This window comes from Crinia signifera, chromosome 1, assembly GCF_055691185.1.
Source record: "Crinia signifera chromosome 1, ASM5569118v1, whole genome shotgun sequence".
Classification (NCBI taxonomy): Eukaryota; Metazoa; Chordata; class Amphibia; order Anura; family Myobatrachidae; genus Crinia; species Crinia signifera.
The window spans coordinates 458,374,136-458,400,885 of NC_139217.1; the positions used below are offsets into that span (position 1 = coordinate 458,374,136).

A 26,750-nucleotide genomic window follows, 5' to 3' on the forward strand; every position below is an offset into this window, starting at 1 on the left:
TATTCAGTGTAAGGGTTATATGAATAAAGGCGATGGGTATATTGCATGAGGTCGGGATTATGTTTTAAGTATAGGAGGTTACAATGCCTAATGCCACTGGCATATTGTCATTCCAGGAGCGCAAACAGAATTCCTCCTCTCCTATACAGAAATGCCAGTTTCCGCAGCAGGGACAGAGCGGGCAAGAAGAATGGCTCAGTTAACAAAAAGTGCAACGAATCAGGCCGTCTGTCCGGTCACAGTTCCTTCTGTGCTCGCGCGCTACAGGCCGCGTTGTACTTCTGTAAATATGACTTATTTTCTAGGAAAACAAAGCTGTTCATTAAAAAGTGCTGCCTGTTTGTGCGACAGCAGCTGCAAGCCGCCCGTGTCACAGTGACACTTATTGGTGAGAACGGAGCGTAATCAATCACGGATTCTCCTGGTAGCGTTCTGGGTAGCAAGCTGCAGGAATATCAGGCTTTCTCCTGTTCTCACTTCCCCCGGAGTAAACTCCCTTCATGATCAGCATCATGATGGAACAGACACCTGGGAAAGAGAAATTGGGTTGGACTTTTGCCACCCGTTACTAAGTTTTTACACCAGTGGAGCGAGGATTTGAACTAGGCCCAAATCCTGCGGAGGATCCGTGCCAGCCTTAATGATCTGATGTCTTCTGAAGGCTGCTGTCTGGTTCTCCAGACTATAACATAAAAGGTCACACTTTATACCCGAATCATAATTATTAAATAGAGAGGTCTGGAGAAAAAAAAAAACACGAGCCCCCCTTCGCATTCCTAAATTGGGGAGGGGGTGCGGGGAGACACTTCAAAGCGCCAAAACCGTGTAATTAATTAGTCTGATCTTTACCTCTTCTTTTTTTTATTTCTCTACGTAAAAAGAAAGCTCAATTGAGTCTGGTGTTCTAGCAGGGATCACATGCGCTTTGCAGTAACGTGTTCTAGATTAACACCGTCAGATCCATTATAATGTAAGGGAATTCAAGTAGGGATTCCAGCATCACTGAGTAGAGAACATATTGATATTTACGGGTAAGGTCAATGGGTCGACTGTGAAATAGGTCAACAGGGTCAGAAGGATCGACACAAGCCTTAGGTCGACGATGGGAAGGTCGACAATGAAAAGGTCAACATTAGTTTTTAATGGTATATTTGTCCAGAATTTCGACATAAGTGAAATACTGACTGTCGGTACAAGTTGGCTAAAAAAATAAACGGTGAAAAAAATCATGTTGCCCTTTTGACTGTTGTCTTAATACTTGTGTCGACCTTGCGACCATGTCGACATTTCAATTGTTGACGTAAGCCCCGTCGACCTATTGTCTGTCGACGTTTATAGTGTCGACCAAGTGTCGTAAAGCAATATTTACAATGTAGAGCACTGAGAACAAAGCAAAAAAAGGCTTACAGTGCGCTTAGACTCACTCGGATGCTGCGACCGATGGTCGCGATGGTAATCCGATGCTGTATTTCTAGATGCAGCACTCAGATCTGTAGCTGTGAAGCCGGCAGTTGGACACTTTTAATACTTGCCGACTCTAATCCGCTCCCTCCTATGAAAATGTGATTCAGCACGAAACGTGCTATGATCCCGCCCACTTTCATTCAGATTCTCTCCCACCTTAACTTGCAAGGCCTGATTAACCAGTTGGTGATTAGGGTGCCAAGACTGGTGGGGGGGGGGGGGAGGTAACAACCAAGGAATAAAATGAAGGCCTAATTTATTCCATGCCTGTTAGCTATCACCTGTCCCGATGTATTGTGGGGGGTAAAGTTATTAATGTGACTGCTAGATGGCTGTGCCAATGTAACTTAGTGATGGAACGATTATTTTTTGTACATTGTGCTTACACATGTGTTTAACAGCATTAGAAGAGGAGCTACATGTGTATTAGCCTAGGGCACCTTGAACCTTTAATCTGGCCCTGGTTAGTAGCCTCAGCTCCCAAACCCTTGGACCTCTTTAATAGAGTCATCCCTCTACAGCAGGGGTGGCCAAATCAGTCCTCGAGATCTACCAACAGTTCACATTTTCCAGACCAGTGCCATTTGGTTCCTGAACCTGTTCTGGACCAAAATGTACTTTCCATAAGATAAGTTTTATTTTAAAGTCACCTGTGAGTGGCGTGGTTTCTAAATACAATATAAACATCTCTCTTTCTCTCATTTTTTATTTAAATCGATCCACACCTGGAGTTCCTGGACCTATTTCGGTACTTATGTAGTAACTGGGCTGCCGATTTCTAAATCGGGTCGGATCGGGAGATCGCATCGCATCGCATGCGACCATGCGATTCGATGCGATGCGATGCGATGCGATGACCCGATTTTTCCATAGGAATCAATGTTAAAATGGACTGAGTCCATTTTAACATGGAATTCAATGGGAAAAATGGGTCCTTTTCATACCCCTACTATCCAAGTGGGCATGGAGTTGGATATAAACCTGTGGCGAGCGTAGCGAGCCACCGAGCCCGAAGCGTGGCGAGCGAAGCGAGCCCCGCGAGGGGACGAATACCGTCCCCTCGCGGGGCTCGCTTCGCTCGCCACGCTTCGGGCTCGGTGGCTCGCTACGCTCGCCACAGGTTTATATCCAACTCCATGCCCACTTGGATAGTAGGGGTATGAAAAGGACCCATTTTTCCATAGGAATCATTTTAACATTGATTCCTATGGAAAAATCGGGTCATCGCATCCGATATCGCATCCGATATCGGATGCGATGCGATGCGATATCGCATCGCATCTGATTGTATGCCTTAACTTAAGGCATACAATCAAAAAATCGGCAGCCCAGATACTACATAAGTACCCCTATTTCTCTAGAAAAATAGTACTGTTCCAGACCACCTAGCTGGTTCGCAGGTGCAGTCATTACTGTCACATTTTAAACCAGGCTTGTCCAACCTGCGGCCCACAAGATGTGCTAAAACTACACATCCCAGCATGCATTGCCATCATTCTAGCATTCCCTAATAGCCAAATTGTGGCAAGGCAAGCTGGGATGTTTAGTTTTAGCACATCTGGAGGGCCGCAGGTTGGACAAGCCTGTTTTAAACCATGTTCTTCATTCATTTCTAACTGACATATTCTACAGATCCACAGGTTGCCTGGTTCAGCCACTAATACTCGACATTCATAATGTTGACCTAGACAACGGTTCAACACTCAACATATCAACTGTCAACACCCAAATGCCGATCTAGTCAAAATGTCAACCTTTACTTGCGTTGATATGACATGGTGTGTTGTTATTAAGATGAGCAACAAACATGTCGACATACTGTACTGACTGTGACATTTAAAACATGTCGACAATTTGTCATCAAAATCCCGAACGTTCATACCACACCCCCCTCTACTATCAGAGTCTCTAATAAAGTCATATCACGAATTTGGCAGTATAAAACACCGCCGGCGGGTAACATTATAAGTTATAAGACGAAAGCAGTTGTCTGAGCATCCGTATACACCTAGGATCATCGGCGTACAGAAAATACAGCCTTTCCCTGGTAGGTAGAGTCGGTAATCTTACTGACAAGGCGTGCTAGTTATGCAGAGGACGTGTATTAAATCTGCCTGGATTTGCAGATATTCGGCGGTATACATAATCTGCCATTGATCATTTCACTACAAATGTTTCCATACCGTTCCCTGTAGCGCTGTGCGGTTACCCTGCCCTACAGCATAATGTAACTGGAAGTAAGTATAAAATGCATGCTTAATGCAAAGCCCCCGTGTATTCCGGCAGGCTAATGTGATAATTTCTGGTACTTAGTTTCTGTTCCTAAGAGACCACATAATGGGAAAGTAGAAAAGTACATGTTTATTCTGATTCTGGAAATATATTTGGGAAACATGCTATCATGGAACGCGGTTTGTTTCAGCGAGCTGGCAGGAATGGGCTGGCACCTATTGGCCTTGGATGCAAACAAATGACCCCAGGTACGGAGGCGTCTACGTTACAAAGACTGGGAATTGCACCAGGCAGCAAAGGCTCCTGCCTAGGGCCTAACGGGCGATGAAAACCGGAGTGCACTGACCTTCTATCTATTTATTTTATTTATTTATTATCAGTTTCTTATATAGCGCACACATATTCCGCAGCGCTGTACAGAGAATAGTTGAACAGTCACATCAGTCCCTGCCCCAGTGGAGCTTACAATCTATATTCCCTACCACATGTACACGCACACACAGTCATTCTAGGGTTAATTTTTGTTGGGAGCCAATTAACCTACCAGTATATTTTTGGATTGTGGGAGAAAACCGGAGTACCCGGGGGGAAACCCATCTCAAGCACGGAGAGAATATACAAACTCTGCACAGTGAGAGCGGAGTTTGTATATTACTAAACAAGTTTCTATTAATTTAGAAAACAAGGAAGGTATAATATTAAAATCACACACAGAGATAGCAAAATAAAGATTTTCTATCATTACATTGCGTTTGCCTGTTTACTAGGCTGTGAACATATACGGAGCCTAGCGAATTAGTCTGAATTAGGCCCCTAAATTGCTATTGGGGTACTTTAACCATGCCTCCTTCTGATCAGTGATGCAGACGTGCCAGGGGTAAGCCTAGATGTACCCTTGGGAAGTGGTCATTAGGTTGACAGTGTCTAGGTAGACAGTCAAAAGGTCGACGTGTGATAAATGTTGACATGCATTGGGTCAAAATGGTCAAAAGGTGGAAACAAGCAAAAGGTCAACATGGAAAAAGGTCGACATGGGAAAAGGTCGACTGGAAAAAGGTCGACATGGAAAAAGGTCGACATGGAAAAAGGTCGACATGGGATTTTCAGGGTTTTTTTATAATCCGACTTGTTCATAATTTACCATCCCAGTGGTCCGAGCGAATGCAGTGCGCCATGGGATGGGACATGGCACATTAATACGGTGTCCATGTCGACCTATGTTGACATGTCACATTTGAAATATCTGCATTTGGACCATGTCAGGATTTTGAACATGTCAGCATAATGAATATCCGTATTTTGTCCGTGTCGGTTGTTTGACTGTCGGTCAATGGGGTGTCAGTATTATGACCGTCGGGAAATCATACTGAATCCTCCTATTATACATATAGAACAGAGACAAGCTTGTGCGTATATCATGTAAAATAATCTCCAAATATTTGGTGAATAGCCATCGCATCCGTTCTATATATCTCGAGTGAAATGACGTCACACCTATACAACATAGAAATATAGAATTTGAATATATTAGAATACATTTAGCAAGCAGTGATGTCATTTGTGTCACATGACTCGTTGCATTCCACGACACAATATCACATAGACCACACAGCGCAGGTAAAACACATCAGGATATATAAGGAGGCCGTAAAATATAAACAGCTCATTCATTTCACAGTGAAACACATACTATTCAATTGAAAAAAGTAAAAAAAAAAAACTTAAGTGAAATTTTAAAAAGTTTTCAGAAGCTACTAAGGTGTTTTAATGCCAAATTTAAAAGCTATGTTCTTACACCGGAAAAATAAAGATATTTGACCCATTTGACCCACATAGCAGCAATCTCCCTCTCTCCCTCATTAGTCTAGCAATCTCCCTCATGTCACCTAGCCCACATTACACTATTACATCATAGTTACCTCCCCTCCTGCATTCTGCAGGAGACTCCCTGAAATAGCAGCAATCTCCCTCTCTCCCTTATTAGTCTAGCAATCTCCCTCATGTCACCTAGCCTACATTACATTGTTACATTTTTGGGGAAAAAAGGAATGAGAGATGGATACATTTACATTAAATCATCAGCGCCATTTTCCCAGCACCATTACCAAGTATAGTAGCTCTTACTAACTGCTTTAGGGCTCATCTACATTTGGATACAAGTCATTTTACAAGATTCCTCTCAGCTGTAGCAGTACACACCCACGCTTCTAGGTGCCACGTTCACAATATCTTTTCACAATCTCTCCATATATGGAACTAAACACACCCTTTGGGTGGAGCATGACATGCCCCCTCAATGGGGCACTGTCCAAAATTATACTACCAACTGTAATTTCCCAGAAACTAGTTTTCAAAAGTAGGCAAGTATGATCTAGCATCCTTGTGCATTTTTTTTCGTGCAATGTTTTCCTTTAAAATACATTCACAAAGTGATACAAATAGGATGCACAAGCAGCTTCAGATGACTGCAATGATATGAGGCATGCCTATATTTCTGTGCCTATATTCTGTGTGTGCCCATGCCTATATCTGTATAAGATATGCTATGTTACAGTGTTATACCTAAAAAGGCTTTAACGTAGCATTTTGTATACAGATGCAGGCATGAGCGCAGGCAGAATATAGGCATGCTGCATATCATTTAACCAGCAAAAGCTGCTTGTGCATCCTATTTGCAGTGCATCTTAGTAAAAAGAAAAAAAAGATGCCCAATGTTGGCAGAGCTGCACTATAACAGCCATCTTAATAACGCCAGGCATCTCACAGTGCATGGAGTATTGATGCTGCATGTATAAGGACACATCTGGGATGACCTGACAATAAATTGACTGTTGCTCACAAACATTAGGCAGCAAATTTACCAATATCATCAATGAACTGGGAATTAATAACACAGATAAAACCATATATAACCAGTATTGATGAAGTATGATAAATATACACAAGTTCTTGGTCACCTCAGAGTTCTTGTACATATTCATTAGTCTCACAATTACAAGCAAAAGGTCTTCAAATCTACACAACAACGGCAGAGAAATTCATAGGCTTTACATCAGGGCTGGAGTTATACAATTGCACTTCTAGGCTATAGAGAATGCTGTCAAAATAGCCAGTAAATAAATATATATTTAATATGTACTCAGCTTCATATTACCAACTGTCACCCATTATAACAGGTTTTAAAATCTCTTTTCTTTTCAAACAAATATTTAGCAAGAATAAAACTGGATCTGTACAGAAGCACAGTGGCTAATGGTTCCTGGGTGTCACGGGCTGGATTGTGACCAATTCTGTATCTGTGAATTATCTGATGGTAAAAAGAGGATTACAATTTAATGTCCCTGCACTAATAGCAATGTGTGCGGAAATAGAGAAAATAATAAATAAATACCACAAAAAGACTTAAGTGATAATAAAACATACCTCGTACGAGGCACATTGAGCAACATCAAAGTCTCCAATCAGAAAATGACACAAATAAAATATACAATAAAAAAAGTACAATACCACTCAAACAAATATGTACAAGTTTTGTAAAGAAAAACAATATTTACAACATTTTATATATATACATACATACTGTATACACACACAATATATAGTTGGGTATACACAATATACTGTGTATATATATATATATAAATGATAGATAAATAGATTGTAATATATATATATATATATATATATATATATATATATATATATACATACACACACACTATATAGATGGGATTATATTTATATATATATATATATATATATATATATATATACATACATACATACACACACACTATATAGATGGGATTATATTTTTACATACACACACATATAGATGGGGATATACACACACACACACACACATATACTGTATACATACCTCCCAACATGACCCTCTCCAGGAAGGACACAATGCTCTGTTCCTAGACTTTCCTCTTAATTTATGATTACCAGCACCTGTTCTTATCTCTTAACCTGTTCAATACAGGTGATGGTAATCTAGGAACAGAGCATCGTGACCCTCCTGGAGAGGGTCACGTTGGGAGATTTTATATATATATATATATATATATATATATATATATATATATATATACATACACACATACATACATACAATATATACACACACACCATTCAGCATCACTCAAAAGGGATTATAAATTACACTTGAAAACATCCAAGTTTCAACGTTTCATTGCTTTATCGCATTTTCATCAGGATCTGTACACACATACGTATACATACATACATACAACACACAACCCTTTTACAAGCGACAGAAAGTTTATTCATATATAATCTATATACTGTAGGTTTTGCCCTCCCACTGAGCAAATAGCTATAAGTAAGGATTTGCTATTTATAGAGAGCTTAAAATAAGGCCGCCTCCGTTTTGTAATCCCCTATTTACAGTATATACCGGATCTGCACCAAAAAAAAGGAAAATCTATACTCGTTGTAAATGTATCCTATATGTATACAAATGTATATATTTTGGGGGGTTAAATCAACTCCTGTTTGTGTGGGGGAGGAAGAGCGAACTGCACAGACATGAATCATTCTCAGTAATTTCAGTGTTTCCATGACATCAATGGGCACTGGTCCAACACTCCGTAGAAGTCTGGAAGGTACCAAAGAGGCACAGAAGCCAGCCACAGTCTGACTTTCTTCTCGCTATTTTTTTTTTTCTCTAAAGGATTATTGCTCTTTGTACAGATCTCATCTATAGTTTCCTCTATTACCATCAAAAACACAGCTTAACGAATCAAAAGGCACAGAGGACTAATGCGGAGATAAACTTTTTCCTTTATCATGACACCTTCACCCCCTTTCCTGTCTACTGGAATTCATTCATTTGACTATGAATTAAAATCACCAAAAAAAAAAAAAAATTATATTAAATAAATATATATATTCATAAATAAAAATAAATAAAAAAATAACAAATAAATAAATAATAAAATTAATTAATAAAATATAAAAAAATAAATTCAAATAAAATAAAATGAATACAAAAAACAAACAAACAAAAAAACGCCATATGAATTGCCAACTGAATTCTGAAGCCAAACCACCATGACCGGAACCTTGCACCGGACACAGTCATCTTCTCACACTTCTGCGGTGGTGTTGTGTAAAACATGTATTTAAGACTAAAGCATGAACAAGAAGTAGAAAATTATCCTTTTTTTTGTTGTATATTAAGATGAATATTACAGTATCTGTCCATAATATTTCTTACATACAAAATCAAATTCAAGAAAAAAAAACAAAAACAGCAATTTGTATCAGAGAAAAAATGAAAGCAAATGATTCCCCCCAGTCCTTTTGAGCGTCACAGTTTGGCTGGTAGCGTGTATTTGTAAAATGTGGCGTTCGGTGCCAACTACGGCTTTTTTTTTTTTGTGTGTTATAAGTTGGGGGTTTGCTTTTTAACTCTTCAGGGCGATCATAAGTCTCTTGGCACTACATAGAGGGTCCCCCTACAAAAATAAATAACTATGGCACATCGGGAAGATGAGAATTACATTCTGTAATTTTCTAAAATCTGCATTGTCTGGCAATCCTCATTGTTCCCAGAAAGCACAAATCTGTAGTGAGGCGAATGGAGGAGGAGGTGAGGTTTTTTTTTTTTGGATGCTAATTCTTTAACAAAGCGAGTAAAAAAAAAAAAAATCACAACAACACAACATCAAAACAGGACATATTTATTAACAGAAAGGCGACCGGAGTGATATATATCCCAGACGTAATCACTGCGGATTTTTCTAGACAAACCTCTAGTACTAGTATGCGGCAGTCGCTGCGGATATTTTTTGGCACAGAGACTATGGTGGCAGTGCCAAGCCCCATGGCTAAAGCTACTTAAATAAGGCGAGCGACTGGCATTAATTGCTCAATAAGTATACAGCACACAGCACTACTCAGCTCATCTTGAAAAAAAAAAAGAAAAAAAAAAAAAGAGGTAACGTAACCACAAAGACTTTTTTGTCGACGGTGACCACAAGCAGCACAAACCGGACTAGAAAAAAATAAATAAATGCTGGTCTTATGCAGAATATTTCTCGGGAAGACTGCCTGCTGTTCCTTCCCTCTGACCTAATGGAGGTTTATTACAGGTTCTGAAATAAACAGATGATTCTTTGATCAGGTGCAAAATGTGATCCGACTTCAGCGGATTGATTTCCGGACTCTGCTTCAACAGGGAACACGTTAGAATAAGGATTATAGGGTCATGGGTGACCTGATTTATTTTATACCTGTCTATATAGTGAACCTTCATAATGACATACAAGGCGAGCAGATTTTATCATTGCTGAACGTTTTTAGATCAATAACCCAATAAAGCGGGTGCGATAATTCCTGCCGCGGTGACACCGTATTTATGGCGCTACTCCTTTTAACTAGGATCTTGGTGTCAAACGCGCATACATCTGCCTATCCGTGCTGTTTAGGAATGCACAGTAAATGTGTAGGGTCCTCTATCCTTTAACCCCTTGGGTGCTGGAAAGCGGTTTTGGAAAAAAAAAGTTATTAGAAAATAATACTTTGTTTTGTTAGGAAAAAACCTTGATATTTCTAGATTATTATACTTGTGTGTGTACCTATATATATATATATATATATATATATATATATATATATACACACACACACACACACATATATATATATATATATATATATATATATACATACATACACACATAGGAAGTAAAATAGAACTTAATGTTTAATAAATAACATTTACAGCCTATTGATCGGCTATGGAAGTCTACCGTTCACATCAAGTGGTAACACGCAGGAACAGAACCCTACTAAGATTATTTGCGGGAACAGCAGATGTTCAGGAAATAAAGGGGGGAGGGGGTTTATAAATCCAGTTTTGGAGCTTTCTAGGAAATATATATTTTCTTCAAATTATATTAATGTGTGCCTGGTGCAGGGTTGATGGGACAGAACAATGTCCTGCAGATCTCTTGGGATATTAGTAATTTACCAACGTGCAAGATATTAATGCAATTAGGGACAAATCTGTTGGCGATCACTTTCTACAACTCTGTTTTTGTTTTTTTTCTATTCCGCTAATTCAACATTCAGTAGAACTGCCATGGATTGTCTTCTCTTTCCCATAATTCCTTTAGCTCCCCTTGGAACTCTTTGGATCATCTTAAGGAATTGTATTAATCCGCTCACAATACAATAGCTTGGCTTGTAGATGGAGTGAATGTTAAGTAATACATTTGAGATTATTTGTATAACTGATCGTGTAATCAGGGGAAAGGCCTGAGTATACTGCCGACCACCACAGGCCAATGACGACCCCTGAAATAAGCTTCTCCAATAGTTGCACAGATGTCGAACACAGAAAATAGTTATCTGAAAATGGGTGCCGGATGACTCACCGACAGTCGGGATTCTGACAGTCATTTCTCCAACATAGGAATCCCAACGGTCAGGAGCCAGTCATTCAGAATCCTGATTTACACAAGCTATCTTCCCTACTCCCCATAGAGGGATAATAGAAGAGGTGGTGACTATAGCTCGACACCGACCCCGTAAGGGGCTTCCATACGCTCGACACCCCCTGTCTGGCTCCTGACAGTGAGGATTAAGATGTCGGAGAAACGACCGTTTGAACCATGACTGTTGGTAAGTTAATACCGTACGCTAGAAAATATACATATATTTCCTGAGTACCTCTTCTCTCTTTCATTGATCAGGTAATTGTTTTTGGTGATCAGGTTGGGACTTTTGGTAAACGGGTTTCCATGAGGAAGTGTTGAAAAGCACGGTTATTACAGAGTTTCGTGTAAGCCTATAAACTGTTGATCGCCCATTTTTGTCTGAAGAAGCGGTTATTCCCGCTCCTCCGTGAACGAAAGGCAAAAAAACCCCGAAACACCTTTTTCTTCTGGCATTACGGACAATAACTAAGAAATGAACACGTGATCTTTTTGTTGCTTGTCCACTAACACATAGTAACATCTGCGTAACGCAGCTGTTCGTCTGCCGCGACATCTACACGCATTCACTGACCATCAATTCTGTAACATATCAGCGCTAATGTCCTGCAGGGTTATGATATAGTGGGTAGACAATGCCTAGGTCCACAGTCGCTAATGGTCAATAGTGACTAGGCCACACCTATAAATGGTCAACATACTCTAGGCCGACACAATCTAAAGGTCAACACACAGTTTTCCGTTTTCTATGTCAACATGGACAGCATAGGTGTACCGCGACCCTCACATGGCTTGCTGCACTCGGCACACTATTATAGTCTCAGTCTATGCCCACTTTGGATAGTAAAGTATGAACCAAGTTGGTCTAAAAAAAAAAAACCCCACACATGAAAAACTTGCGTCAACCTTTTCAGTGTCGACACTTTTTCATATATTAGATCTAAGAAAAGATCGAATATATGATTTTCTGGGTAAAACTTTTCAGGCCAACCACCTTATATTTATTTGCATGCTGATTATATTTAGAGTTGATTTCAAACACACATTTGTTATGTGCACTTTGACAGTTTTATGTTGTGTATATTATATTATATGCACAGTATTTATATACCGAAAACAAACATAAAGGTGAGTTCTCGATAAAACCAAGGGTAGTTCCCATGAAATCCTATGGTTGACTCTGCACCCACTCACTTAATATCCTCGCCATAATAAATCATTGGATTACTACCCAAAAAGGTAAAGGGAAGATCACACATACACCTAATACTACAACACAATGTGGAGAAACAGGGTTAGTTCCACCAGAGAGCGCTATATTTCTCTGGTCACAACTGCCCTGTAAAGGGTGAAGGAGCTGTCCAGCCTCAGAGAGAGTGCTCTGCAGCCAGGTAACAGACCCTGGTTCACTGCACAGCCAGGAATGGATCTCTGAGATGTGTTTGGGGGGAGAGACGGGTGAGCTCCCAAATGCATGGCCCCGGTCCAGGTTTTCAGACCTGCACAGCCACAGGTGGGAACAGCGCTAAATGAAGTAGATATTTAAGCTTTCCTAAGTTTACTGCTCATGCCTAGTAGGTGCCAGTTAGTAGGCCTAAGTATTGTAGTGCCAGGGGCTTGGACTGCCAGTGTGCATGGACAAATATCTTTGAACTGATTGTTTATATAAAGCCTTGTTTTCTGTAAAGTGGATTTGTGGCTTGTATGTAATGAAATACATGCACAGACACTGAAAACTGCCTGCAGTGTCCTCTATCTGAATGGGGAACCAGTTACAATATTATTATGTAAAAAAGAACCTGCTTGAACCAGAGACAATTTTGGGCACCTCCTATGATGCTTTGGGGGCAAAAGTTGCCCAAACCTAATGTACTGTATGATGATAAACAGTTAGAATTCAGCGCAGTGTATTATACATCACTTCTGCCCCTTCACACTTATTATTGTCCTTTCTTAAAACAATCAGGGGAATAAAACCAGCTGGAATAGAGAACAATGGACAATACGCACAGAGTATAAACAAAGGCGTATAAACAAACCGAACAGCAAACACAACAACAAAAAAATGAAAGTGTAAAATTGTAGCAAAGTAAAATATGTTTTATGGTTTCCTTGATCTGGGATCAATGATCGTGGAAATCTTGTTATTTCGATTCAACCTGCTATGGAAAATATTGAGGGACAAGACACATTTACTGGATACAACAGGATACTCAGGAACTATTAGGGAGTATTTTGTAATCCGTCTAAGATAAAATAATGTTAACATGAATAAATATAGGCATTTAAACTAACATTCTGAATAAAAAAAAAAACTAGATTATAATATTTGCTGTTTAGACTGAAGGCGACCGCAAATGACACAGTGATTTCCTATCAGCAAATCTTCCTGTAATCCCCATGTCCCAATACACTCTCCTGGTAGAGGAAAGGAAGTAGAACATTTCCGCAAATAAACATCAACTAAATAAAAAGACCATTTGCGTAAACATTAAAAATGGAATGACTCTTCCTGTTGAGATTAATGGAGTGCTGTTAAATAAACATACTTCTATGGAACAAGCCACACGCCTTGCGCAAGAGAGTTTATAAAGCAGGTAATAGTATCCTAGTAAGCAACAGGCAACTTCAATGTGCTCCAGTACACCTCAGATCAGGGGTTCTTAACCATGGGGGTGCGGGTAACAATAAAAAATAAATAAGTTTGCTATATTTTTTTTTTTTTTTACAACTAGTGAATGTCCAAAACAGCTGCACCCAAATCCTGGTGGAAGAAAAGTAACCACTAAGTGTAATCAGAGGCCAATGACAAAAGTTTGTGGAACCCTATTCAACTGAGTGTTGATTTTTCGCCCTGGCAGAAAATTCTGAAGTGACAAAAAAAACCTGGATCTTCAAATTAGCCACAGATCCACTTATTTTCATCACTTTTCCGGTTGAAATTAGGACCGGATTTGACACTTTTTGAGGCATTTCTTGCCAATACCTATTTGCTGGAAAAACAGTAAAAAATCATTGGCAAAAAATGTCTTAAATAGAAGCAAAAACAGCTGCAGTTGAATAGTCGGGATCGATATACTTCTGTTTTGTTTGTTTTTTTCTATCTAAAAAACTAAACTAATTGAATGAAGTACAAGGTGCAGAGAAATATCTATTTTGCAACTGGTGCAACCAGACAAAGCTTCTAGACTTCTAGAGCAAGATGCCAATGTTCTCAGAGGACACATGCCTTGTTGCAAATGACACAAAAGTATGCAATAATGTAGACATAATCAGGAGGGGTGAAGCAAATGATTTAGGATCTAGGTAGACTTAAGGAATGGTCAAGAACGGGGCAGCTACAGTTTAATGCTATAAATAGAAAGTCATGCTCAAAAACCCAATGGATAAATATAGTATCAACAGCACTATGATAGAAACTACAAAGGAGTCACCATTTCAGTTGACTTAAAGGCAGGTAGGCAATGTAACAAAGCAATGATGAAGGCAAGTCAGATGCTTGGTGTATAGGGAGAGGAATCAGCAGCAAAAAGAAAGAAGTAATAATGCCACTGTATACTGTAGGTCATTGGTACGACCTCATCTAGAATACTATGACAGCTCTGTAAAGGTCATTGGTATGACCTCACCTAGAATACTGTGTCCAGTTCTGTATAGGTCATTGGTATGGCCTCATCTAGAATACTGTGTCCAATTCCGTATAGGTCATTGCTACTGCCACATCTAGGTACTGTGTCCAGTTCTGTATAGGTCATTGGTACTGCCTCATCTACAATACTGTGTCCAGTTCTGTATAGGTCATTGGCACGGCTTCATCTGGAATACTGTGTCCAGTTCTGGAGGCCATATCTCCAGGAGAATATAAATACATTAGAGACAGCGCGAAGAAGGGCAACAAAAATGGTGCATGGCCTACATCACAAAACTTACCAGGAAAGACTAAAATATCTTAATATGTATAGTTTTGAGTAGAAGAGAGAAATGGGGGACATGCTAGAGACTTCTAAACATATCAAGGGAAACAAGGTCCATAAGGAAAACATTCTTTCAAGGAAAATAAGTATTAGAATATGAGGACACATGCTAAAACTGGAAGGAGGGAGGGTCAAAGGAAAAAATTACAGAAGCGTTGTGGGTAGGTGGAATAGCCTCCAGTCAGAGGTAGCAGAAGACAGAAGAGCAATTTAAACATGCTTGGGATTGGCATTCAGATATGGTGTCAAAGAACCAAGGATTAAATGGGGTTGACGTTACCAATAGGTAAAAAAAAGTGGCAGAGTTGATGGGCCAAGTGGTTCTTATCCGCTGTCAATCCAGGGCATCCAGTGTACATTACAGAAAAGGTGCACCTAATTTTGTGGAGAAGTGTATAATTCTCAACCGAGATAACTAAAATTAAATAGGGTGGAGAGGATGCCATTTAAGGGGTGCATGGGTCTTCTGCTTCCACCTCACTCTTGATACTTGCACCAGATCTGAGCTAAGGTCTTATTCTATACATCCTGTACCTCAAACCCTACCGGTGTCAAAGCACCAAAACTTATAACCAGGTTGACCAACCCAGCAATTTGACCCGGATTATAAGAAGGGTTAAACCCGGGTCACCCTCTGCATAAATGGCGACCCGGGTTAAATGTAAAAGCGCCAGACCTAGGTTGGTGCTGGAATGATCGTGTCGAGATCCTGGGTCTGACCCAGCATTGTTATGTAAAAGGGATATTTCCCGACATTCTAAAAGTAGTTAATCTTTATTGCTTTTGTTCTGTTTGCATCACCGAAAATGCACAAAAGCTATTGTGGCGCAACACTAGTTTCATAGAGTCTCCATACAATGGTTCACCAGCGGTGGTGAGACAGAAGGCCGTAGCATCGGTGGCTTTTTAACCTTTTTATAAATAGTTCCACAATAAATATCATTGTAGATGATTTGACTTTATTATTTTGTTAATCTTTGTCTCTGCAACCCATTTATTTTGCCAAAACTAAACGTGGGCGTCACATAAAGAAACTGCAATTATTTTTAGAATTCTATCACTGCAAGGAGAACAAGACAGCGATGAGTTTTTCCTAAACGGAACCAAATCACAAGTACCCCAGGTGACTAGTGGTATGCAAAATAACAAAGTAAATGAGTAAAACAGCAATTAAGAGGAAATTAGGTAATTTCCCCCAAATATATGCGGTACGTGGTACAGATCACATGCCTGAGCATTTTTTTCTTTTTCACGGAAGTCCTGGTTTATAAATTTAAATTATAAAATGTATACAGAACTAGTTACCAGCCCATCAAAATCACGGAACATCATAACAGTAACTTAGAACGTGATGGCAGATAAGAACCACTTGGCCCATCTAGTCTGCCCCGCTTTTACCCTTTAGGTATACTCTCAACCATTTTTGATACTTAGGACCAAATTCGTCCCCGTGACCGTTGTTCCGGATCTGAACATGCGTATGGGCGAAAATACGAATGTGCAGACTCGACGTGCTAATGCCATTGGCGAGTATCACACTCACCGAGGCGTTTGCATACTAAGTGAGCGCTGTCCGTTTGCCGTTAAGGGGCTCGCTAGATCATGAATCAGGCCCAAACTTTTTTGTAAGGATATTCATATCTCTATCCCAAGCATGTCTACTACCTCTGACGTGAGGCCGTATCACTAATGTCAGCACTGGTGGTTGTATGTGGCCAAAAGGAGCAACACGTGAAGTTGGGGGCCATCTAGTGGTTGCTGCTGTGCACAACACATGAATTCCCCCCCATAGAGTGGAGGAGCAGCAATAACCTTTTACTATATAGGATTTACACTCGCTTATTAGCAATAATTCTATATGATTTCCGATGATCGTGACCCTCCGGGGGATGGGACGGGGCAAAAATTATGCAAATGCATCACTGTACGTAATTTTAGTCCTGGCCCCTCTCTGCAAACCCGTGAGTCGCATAATTAACCTGGAATGGGGGTGGGGCTTAATGATCTCAGCAGGGGAAGCTCCAGAGGAGGGGCAGCAGCACAGTTCAAAATTCAATTAGGGGAGGCCCAGCAACTGCTACCAACTGCCACTCCAAACTGACTCACTGGCAGTGGATGTGGCTCCACTGTTTGAATTTTCAACTGTGCTACAGCCCTACTCCTGGAGCCATCACTGGATATCAGCGTACGTCGCCACCCCCTGAACCGCACATCAATGCCTCCTATCTGGGCTTCTCCTTGAGAGGCAGTATGCGGTGTGTGTGTTAAGGGGCCTACACACGGGGAGATTTTGTTTAGCGATCTGAAAAATGTAGATTGCTCAGAATCAGTTCGCTCAGCATACAGCGCTGCACAGCGATGTGTCAGCGCTGTGTGCTGAGCAATCTGTCAGTGCCAGTGTTCTTTGGTGAGAACACTGGCCCGGACCGGCGATTAAATAGATTTATCTAGCATGCTGGATATTAATTGCCGGGCGATAGTGATGTGCATCACTATCGCTATAGCCCCTACACACGGAGCGATGTAGGGTAATTTTCGAAGCGATCTAGTGAGATAGCTTAGAAAATGCCATGAAATCTGCCTGTGTGTAAGCCAACTTATTGCAGAGACATATCAACAGATCAAGATAGACAGACAGATAGACAGACTTGGGTATATTTAAAGTTATTCAGTGTTGTAAAAAAAAAAAAAAAACAGTAGTGATGTTACACTGTATTGACTTATGTGAGTTCCGTTTGCATAATATATATAATAATAATTATTATTTTCCAGAAGTAGCACCTGCAACCTTCAAAACCACTGCACTAGGTTAAATGGGAGAACAGTTCTGCACCTAGGAACGCGTTATGACTGGAATACGTCACAATTAGCCATGTTTCGGTCACACTCTGTGGCACCCTGCCGCTCACCTAGTGCATGTGCTGCGTGATAGAGGAGATGAGGCTGGGTAATTGCAGGTACAGTACATTGAGAGTCACTCGCACGAACTACAACTGCATCTCCGGGTTAAGCTAAGTGGTTTTGACATGTCGTCTACCATAGCCAATGACATGGATAATGCTTCTTAACGTGGGTAAAATTCTGTGGCATATAGGTCACTCTCTTCGGGGGATTCAACGCTGTTCTCTCCTCTCTGCATTTCCACCACGATCCTTCATTTTGCAGCCTGGAGCAGAGACTGAAATGCAAGAAAGGAACCCACTGCTCAAAGCGAAAAGCCGCTTCCAGGACAATCCATTATATCTGACAAGCTAAATGTTCCATGGTGTACCATATGGCATCGGAGCAGGCCCAACGATGGAAGAGAGAGATTCAGCAAATGCATCACTATTATGGAGTTTGGCCGCAGACTCTAGTTACATTTACTTTATTTGCTATTTATTTGGTTATTACAAATAGTTAACCTCTAAATCAACAGCCCCAAAAAAGTGGCACAGACTAAAACTCTTGGCTCCCGGTGAGAACATGCATTGGATTAATACATTGTGGTGTCCAATGATAAAGAAGTCAAACAAAAATCAAAGAAAAATAGCGCAGGGCATGTGATCCGTAAAACCGGGCTGCAGAAGTAACATACAGACATTAAACTTGCCGATAAAATTCTACATTGGTCTATCGCTACGGCTGTTCAGAATGTGGCCAGTAAAAAAAAGGCAACATTTTTGTTTTTTCGAATTTTGGGATTTTCAATTTTTTGAAGCTCAAAAGGAAAACAAAAATGTCAAATGCTATTTTATTTAGTTATTAAACTAAATGCTTATTTTTTTCTACCCAGCTGCAGTCATTGATCCATTAGAAAGTTGTGGGAGAAAGCTTGGAGAGGGGGTCAAGCAGGGCCGGACTGGGACCAGAAATCGGCCCTGGCATTTTGAGCACACAGGCCCACCAGTAGCAGATGGGACCCTTGCGCGGCAAAAAGGGGGTGTGGCCTCATGGAAAGAAGGCGTGGCATCACAAAAAGGAGGCATTACACATTATGGAACACACCGTAACGCCCATTACAGAATATGACACAATCTTTATGCCAGTTACACATTATTATGGGCCATGGCAATTATTCCTGTTGGCTGGAGGCTGGGTGCAAATTGACCTTTTCTCAGCCACAGGCAGCAGAGATAAGTCAGGGTAGGGGCAGGGGCAGGAATCAGGACTAGCCAAAAAAAGAGCAGGACACTTACTCGCACTGTGGCACAGCATGAAGGCCAGGACGGATCCGACTACAAGTGGATGGCCCTGGCCCCCTCAGCTCCCCCCACCCTCACTGGCTGCTCATACTGGATGGCGGCACCAGCGGAAGCGGCTCAGGTGCTGCCGCGCCATGAAGCTGCGGCCTCCTGAAGTCATATGCAAATGACATGCCGTGACGCACAGTGGTGTTGAGCACAATGACGCCCATGAGTCAGTGGGCTCGTCTCAGCTCAGTGCTGCTGCTGAAAGTTATCAGAAATGGCTGCACAAAATCGGCCCACAAGGCAATCGGCCCTTCTGGCATTTGCCAGAAGTGCCAGATGGCCAGTCCGGCCCTGGGGTCAAGTAAAGAGTAAGTAAAAGATTTCAAATGTTGGGTGGTATTCAATTGTTCTATCATGCCCGATCGCCAATCTAAAATGGGCGATATTCAATTGATTATTTGTGCATATCGTGCTCATTATGATCAGGTTTAGCAGAGCATTTCATCATACCACCCCCAGGGATAACAAACTGAAATGCTGGTGAAAAACTATTTAATCCCACCCAATAGGTCAGGAATAGGGTGTAAGACGTAAATTTGCCAAGATTCAGCCCCAATATATCCCACTTGCCTACTTTTACTGGATTTCTGTAATAGTATGTAGAAGTCAACTTTCCAAGATCTCGTTCGCTTACATGATGACACAGTTAGTGATGTCATTGTGGACCTGCCCCTAAGGGATGACTCCCATTGCAGCACTATGTCTCTGAATGTCCCAAAATGGACATAGTTGGGTACTTATGTAGTATCTGGGCGTCCGATTTAGAAATCGGATCGCATCGCATGCGACCAAATCGTATGCGATTCGATGGTCAAGATTTTTCCATAGGATTCAATGTTAAAATGATCTGAGTCCATTTTAACATAGAATTCAATGGGAAAAAGGGGTCCTTTTCCTTTCCCCACTATCCAAGTGGGCATGGAGTTGGATACAAACCTGTGGCGAGCGTAGCGAGCCACCGAGCCCGAAGCGTGGCGAGCGTAGCAAGCCCCGCGAGGGGACACAGAATACTTTTTAAGAAATATGCGTTCGCTCGCCACGCTTCGGGCTCGGTGGCTCGCTGCGCTCGCCACGCTATATAAAATCAACTCTATGCCCACTTGGATAGTGGGGAAATGAACATTGAATCCTATGCAAAATCGCATTGAATCGCATCGCATCTGATTGTATGCCTTAAGGTAAGGCATACAATCACAAAATCGGACGCCCAGATACTACATAAGTACCCATAGTTGTTCTGACCCGCTTGACACACAGGAAGCTCCACCCCCACATCTGATTGGTCCACAGCTCATTGGAAACTAAATCAGGGGTGAAAGCATTGATGGTTCCCTTTCGAATGATTTTACACCATCAAGGTTAACCAGCAATGGCACCTTTCATAGACAACTCATATATGGCCAGCCCTACTAGGAGAGGCCATGATGCATGATACATCACCCAGCATGAGCTCAATACAGCTAGGACATTCGTTGCAGTGGACCACTTCAGGGGAGAAGATAGGGAGCATCGCACAAAAAATGGAGGCGTGTCACCACAGTTTTGTGTGCCAAATCCAGCGCCTGCTCCTTCTGGAGCAGATTTACTGGTTTTGGCAGCTAAGATGCCATGGACAATCTTAGTAACCTTAGGAGTACTTAGATGTCCAACGCTGATCTTCAGGTAGAGACAGTCTTCAGACAGAGCTAGCAGATCACAGACGCCTGCAGTGGGCGTCGTTTTTACAGAAGACCATTGAATAATTCTGCACAGCCGATACGTACAGAGGTCCACCTCTGAATCCGGCCTATCATTTCACAACATAAACTTAACTGGTCATCCAGTGATTTTTTTGTTTTTCAGAGTAGTGGCCCCACCCCCTCCTGTCTCCCACACAAACAGCCTTTGCCTGTTCATGGAGCAGAGTAACCAACACTGCAAATACCCATCTTTGGAAGGTGCCCATCTACAGTATATACATTGTGATATCTGTTAAAGGCAAAGGTATGGGTGCCATCTGGGGCCGTGATTATGTCTGGGGTGGTTTTGGGCTCCACTGGAGGAGGGGTGGGGATATTTGTGATATTCAGGGGGTTATGGTAATAAGTTGTTTGTCTGCTTGATGGAAGGTTGGAGGTCTGTGTTCTTTCTCAGTGGGGGGGAGGTTTATGTGAAATATGGAGATTTGTGGTCTGTCACAGCAACGTAAAGGTCTGGGGGCCACTAGACTTCCAAGAATATTTAAACCAACTGCTTCCAAACAGGTATAGAGATATATTTAATCCCACCTGTTAGTTCCGCCTACATTTGATTTGGTGCTGACCAAGTGAGGTCCCTTTTACAAATTTTCCCAGCTCTATTATTAGCTCCAAATCTGCCCCTGTTGATAAAGCCATATTACAACCAAATCACTGTGGGCTGTTTTCTGCCCTGACAAATTATTATAGGCAAAATGCACTGTGAATATACGCCCCCAACAGTGATGTTTGCGGGCACCCACATTTGTGACGTCCCAGGCCCAACCACATTATCTAATGATGGTGGGCGGGCCTGCTCACATTAGCGATGTCGGTGCCTCTTTCCCCCTCCACCCTGCCCTGCTGTGATCCTGGAGGGATTACTAAACCAGATAGCATTTGATAATACAACACGAGCATCTAGTTTCTACATTACGGTTTCTCCACCACTGCCATAGAACACTGTATTGCTCTGTAAGCACAATTGTTCAATTGAGAGACGAAGAACAATGCAATAATTCTCATGAAGAGGTCATGTAGTAAAGGCTGTTATTGTTGAGCATTGCTCCAGTCTGGGAATTCTAACTGCATTCCTTGTTTGATGGAAGAGCCCTGGATTCTACAAAATGTCAACAATGTTCTTTGAGACAGCAAGATGTGTAAGTTTAGAGACAACTACATACAACAGCACGTGGCTGGAGAGCAAAAGGACCCAGACAAACCAGAATAACACAGTCAAGGTTAAGCAAACTTTATTCTGCCACCATTGATTAATACTTTTAAAGGGTTATATTGACTTGGCGCATAGTGAGATAACAGGTCAATCACTCGGAAACTGCAGTTTAATAGTAATTAATAAAACGGTTCATTCATATGCCCCTCACTATTCAACAGCAAATGTCATTACAGCATTGTACTTGGAGGCCACCAAAGGACATACCAGAGTGGCCGTGTTGGGCCTGTTTTAGGAAGCCCTCACATGGACCTAGGTGAGATTGAAATGGTAAACCTACAATACAATACCGACTTTAGTGTAGGACATAAGACTAAATGTAATCATGATCTTCACCTTGTGGCGACTAATATTCCACCTGTTTCACGCATTCATCTATGAAAATCAGTCTACGAGAGGGCTGGCCAAACCGGTCCACAAGTGTTTTGCAGCGCCGTACAAAGGAACCGTACAGGGAGAGTACAGGTAAAGAACGCCACAGTTCAATACACATTACAGCTTAAATGGAAGTAGTGAGGACTCAATTAGCATACTACTAGAGGCTCGTGGCCAATGATGGGAGATGAGTATGCAGACGAAGATGGTCACTGAGTGAGTATAGGAGAGCTGTGAGTGAAATGTGAAGAGAAGAGGGCTCTGACAACAGGAGGGAAGAGGGCCCTGCTCTGAGGAGCTTACAATCTACTATAGCTCTAGAGGTGGCCTGACACACATGAACTGTTGTTAGATCTTGAGGACAAGTTTGGCCACCCCTGACTCTACGGTTACAGCACATAAAAGACTGAAAAGCTGAGAAAACTGTAGCTCACCTAGGGGTCTGGGCACCACTGGCAAAGTGCCTTACATGGCTCTGCCCCAAAGTTATCATATTGCATGCTCTGCACTTCTGGGCCACAATGTCATGGAGGCTTTGAGATGTAAACAGGAACCTGGCACAAAAGGCGTCATTCAGAGAACCTTACCCAGTGTAGGGTGGCTGCAGAAACCCTGCCATGGGTTAAAAATCATGAGTGGCTGCCATCCTGGCAAACTAGTACTTACGACTTGGAGGTCAGCAGCACTGCGGGGGTGGGGCCTGATATTGGCATCATCAAGCCCCCACCCCTTTGTCCAGCAAATACCAAGAGTTGTGGGTCACCGTGCGACTAAAATGATGTCATTTTAACACTGAAAAGCTGTAAATCACGGTATTTCAACACCCAGCGGAATCCGGGAGGTTTGCCCACCTTTCCGGGGGGCCGGGAGGGAGACCTGATTTCCGGGAGGGTAGGTAACCCTGAGTAGATATAGCTGAGGAACTTCCTCAAACATTTAATCTATCCAGCCAGGAAACTAGGCACTTACAATGGGGGTATAGGGTTAGGCAGCGGGGTAGGAAGGTTAGGGTCAGGCACTAGCACTAGCATGGAGGCTGCAGAGGAGGGCGGTAGGGATAGGCTGGGGAAGGTAGGGTTATTGTTTTGGGACAGCAGTACTCTTACCTGTTGGGATTCTTTCTTTTTTTCCACATTCAATTTTTATTGTAAGATTTCGTCTGAAAGACATTTTGTATGGGGGGGGGGGGGGGGGGGGGGGGGGGGGGTACAGAAAGGAAGAAGGGAGGGGGGGGGGAACAAAGGCACAGTAGAGATACAGAGAGCAATCGCAGTTGGGATTCTTTCTATTCTATAGCCAGCATCTCCATTCGTTCTTTCTATAGCCAGCATCCCCACCACGGTTTACCCATATGTACACCGTTTATTGAACCCGTAACTCAATTTACAGAGCAGAGCAGCAATCGAGAGCATTTAAACTCTTTCCAGACCAAACATCTTACATCTATGAATGTGAACTTATGAGGTAAAAATACTTTAATACTATGAACAGGTGTCTGCTAAATTAAATAATACTCATATAACAAAGATGCAATTGCATAGACTCCTACTTTGAACATATCGCCGCCACCCCACTGCACTGTATGCCAGACACTACTATTTGCTCCCTCACTACACTCATCTTGCAGTCAGGTGCAGTAGATCAGTTAGTATGTTGCAGTTATTGCTGGTCGTCCAGTTAAACCCGGAGACAACAGGATGATTTACTGGTTTGGAAAGAATTGTTAGAACCAGATCAGGGGCATCATGACCTGAAACCACTATTAACTTTCTCATTCAGATCTAATTACTATTACATTAACCCTGCCCTAGTAAAGGGCAGGGGTGGCCAAACCTGTCCTCAAGATCTACCAACAGTTCATGTTTATCAGGCAACCTGGATCTACTGTATATTAGGAATGAATGCAGCAGGTTTGAAAATGTGACAGTTAGTAATGACTACACCTGTGCACCAGCTAGGTGGTCTTGGGAATGTGACAGTTAGTAATGGCTACATCTGTGCACCAACTAGGTGGTCTGGGAAATGTGACTGTTAGTAATGACTACACCTGTGCACCAGCTAGGTGATCTGGGAAATGTGACAGTTAGTAATGACTACACCTGTTCACCAGCTAGGTGGTCTGTGACATGTGACAGTTAGTAATGACTACATCTGTGCACCAGCTAGGTGGTCTGGGAAATGTGACAGTTAGTAATGACTACAGCTGTGCACCAGCTAGGTGGTCTGGGAAATGTGACAGTTAGTAATGACTACAGCTGTGCACCAGCTAAGTTATTTTAAAAAACTTGGGCCGTTGATAGATTGCGAGGACCGCTTTGGTCAGCCCTGGTATAGGTCGGCGACCATCGAATGATGTGGGTGTTACCCCGTAGGCTGCGAATGGATGTTTATGTAAAACATCTGTACGCAAACGTACACGTGTTGCTATTGGTGGGCCGCTGTACCACCATTTGCAAGGCGGGATCTGGTTCACTCACAAGAGTGCGAATTCGCATCCGAGCGAAATAACTAGAATAAGATCCTTAGGGGGTTATTCAGGTTGATTCGCAAGGCTGCGAATTCGCAGCCTTGCGAGTCCACCAACCCCGCCCGGCGAACGCACGCCCCCCCAGCAAAGTGCGTACAGCAGCGAATGGATGTTTTGCATAAACATCCATTCGCTTTGCTGGGGTGTCTGCCCACATCATTCGATGGTCACCGACCATCGAATGATGTTTAGCGTGCACGCATATATACGTGACTTTTCAGTTGCGTATATATACGTGCACGCTGGCGTGATATGGGCGGGCAGCTGACATCCGGTGATGTCAGCTACCCAGCCCCCACACCCGCGTCACTGCCTCATTACCATGAGAACGCCCAGCGTTCTCATGGAAACGCCCATGGAACGCTGGGCGTTCCCATATGGTAATGGGGCAGCCCGGCGCTCCCCGTCCATCTCCGCCCACCCGAAAGGTCGCCGTGGGTGCACGCACCATGCGCCTGCACATGCGCAGAAACACGCCTGCGCAGACAGACAACATCGGTACTGCGTGCGAATGCGCGCAGTACCGATGCAATCTGAATAAGGCCCTTAGTGTATTGTGGTTAGGTGTAAAAATACGCGCACACATACATACACACATTATGTAAAAAGTCAAATATAATGAATGTACTAGTTAACTTGTTACATACCAAAGTGGCATTAGCCTGGCACTATACAATCAAGGAACTCCAAACATAACATAAGGCAATGTGAATGAATTTCTTCAAGGCATAAAAAAGAGCGAATAAGCATCTGGTCTTGATGGCGTTCACCCAAAAGTTCTTAAGGAGCTTAGTTAAATCATCACTAGACTTTACACGTAATCTTCAAGGTTATTTTGCTAGTAGTATTGTGCCATGTGGTTGGCACTGGGTAGATATAGTACCTTTATTTAAGTCTGGAGCTAGATCATAGACAAAGTTACAGACAAATCAGCTTTATATTAATATGACATCGGTTACTCCACTGGTCATTGCCAGGTCTTTAAATGATGATCCCCAAAATGTATTAGAACTCTGCAGAATATTCAATAAACAGAAACATTTACCAATTATCCATCCGCGATATTGCAGCTATGTGTTCCAGTTAAGATAACCATCTTAGATGTAAGTTTTAGCGAAAGCGTTTGCGTGGGTTTACGCCGGGTACTCCAGTTTCCTTCCACACTTCAAAAATATACTGGTAGGCTAATTGGCTCCCAACAAAAATTAAACCTAGAATGTCTGTGTGTGTGTGTGCGTGTACATGTGGTAGAGAATATAGATTGGTCTATCTATCATTTCTCTATTGCATCCTATAAAATAGTACACCAAATGTGATTGGTTGCCATATACAACATTATTTCTTAAATTTTTTTTAAAGCTTTACTAAATATATCCGTTAAAAGGATTCTCCATCTGTGGAGTCACTTTATTTAAACAATAACCACGGTACTTATGTATTATCTGGGCTCCCATGTTAAATGCACCCCATTTTTTTCATACCCCTACTATCCAACTACGCATGGAGTTGATTTTATATAGTGTGGCGA

At 42.0% G+C, this 26,750-nt stretch overlaps 1 protein-coding gene across 16 annotated transcripts in view; it reads right to left on the bottom strand.

Moving 5' to 3' along the window:
• The window catches only part of TCF4 (transcription factor 4), a 329,034-nt gene that overhangs the window by 154,669 nt on the left and 147,615 nt on the right, over positions 1–26,750 (bottom strand). The gene's annotated exons all lie outside the window — the stretch shown is intronic.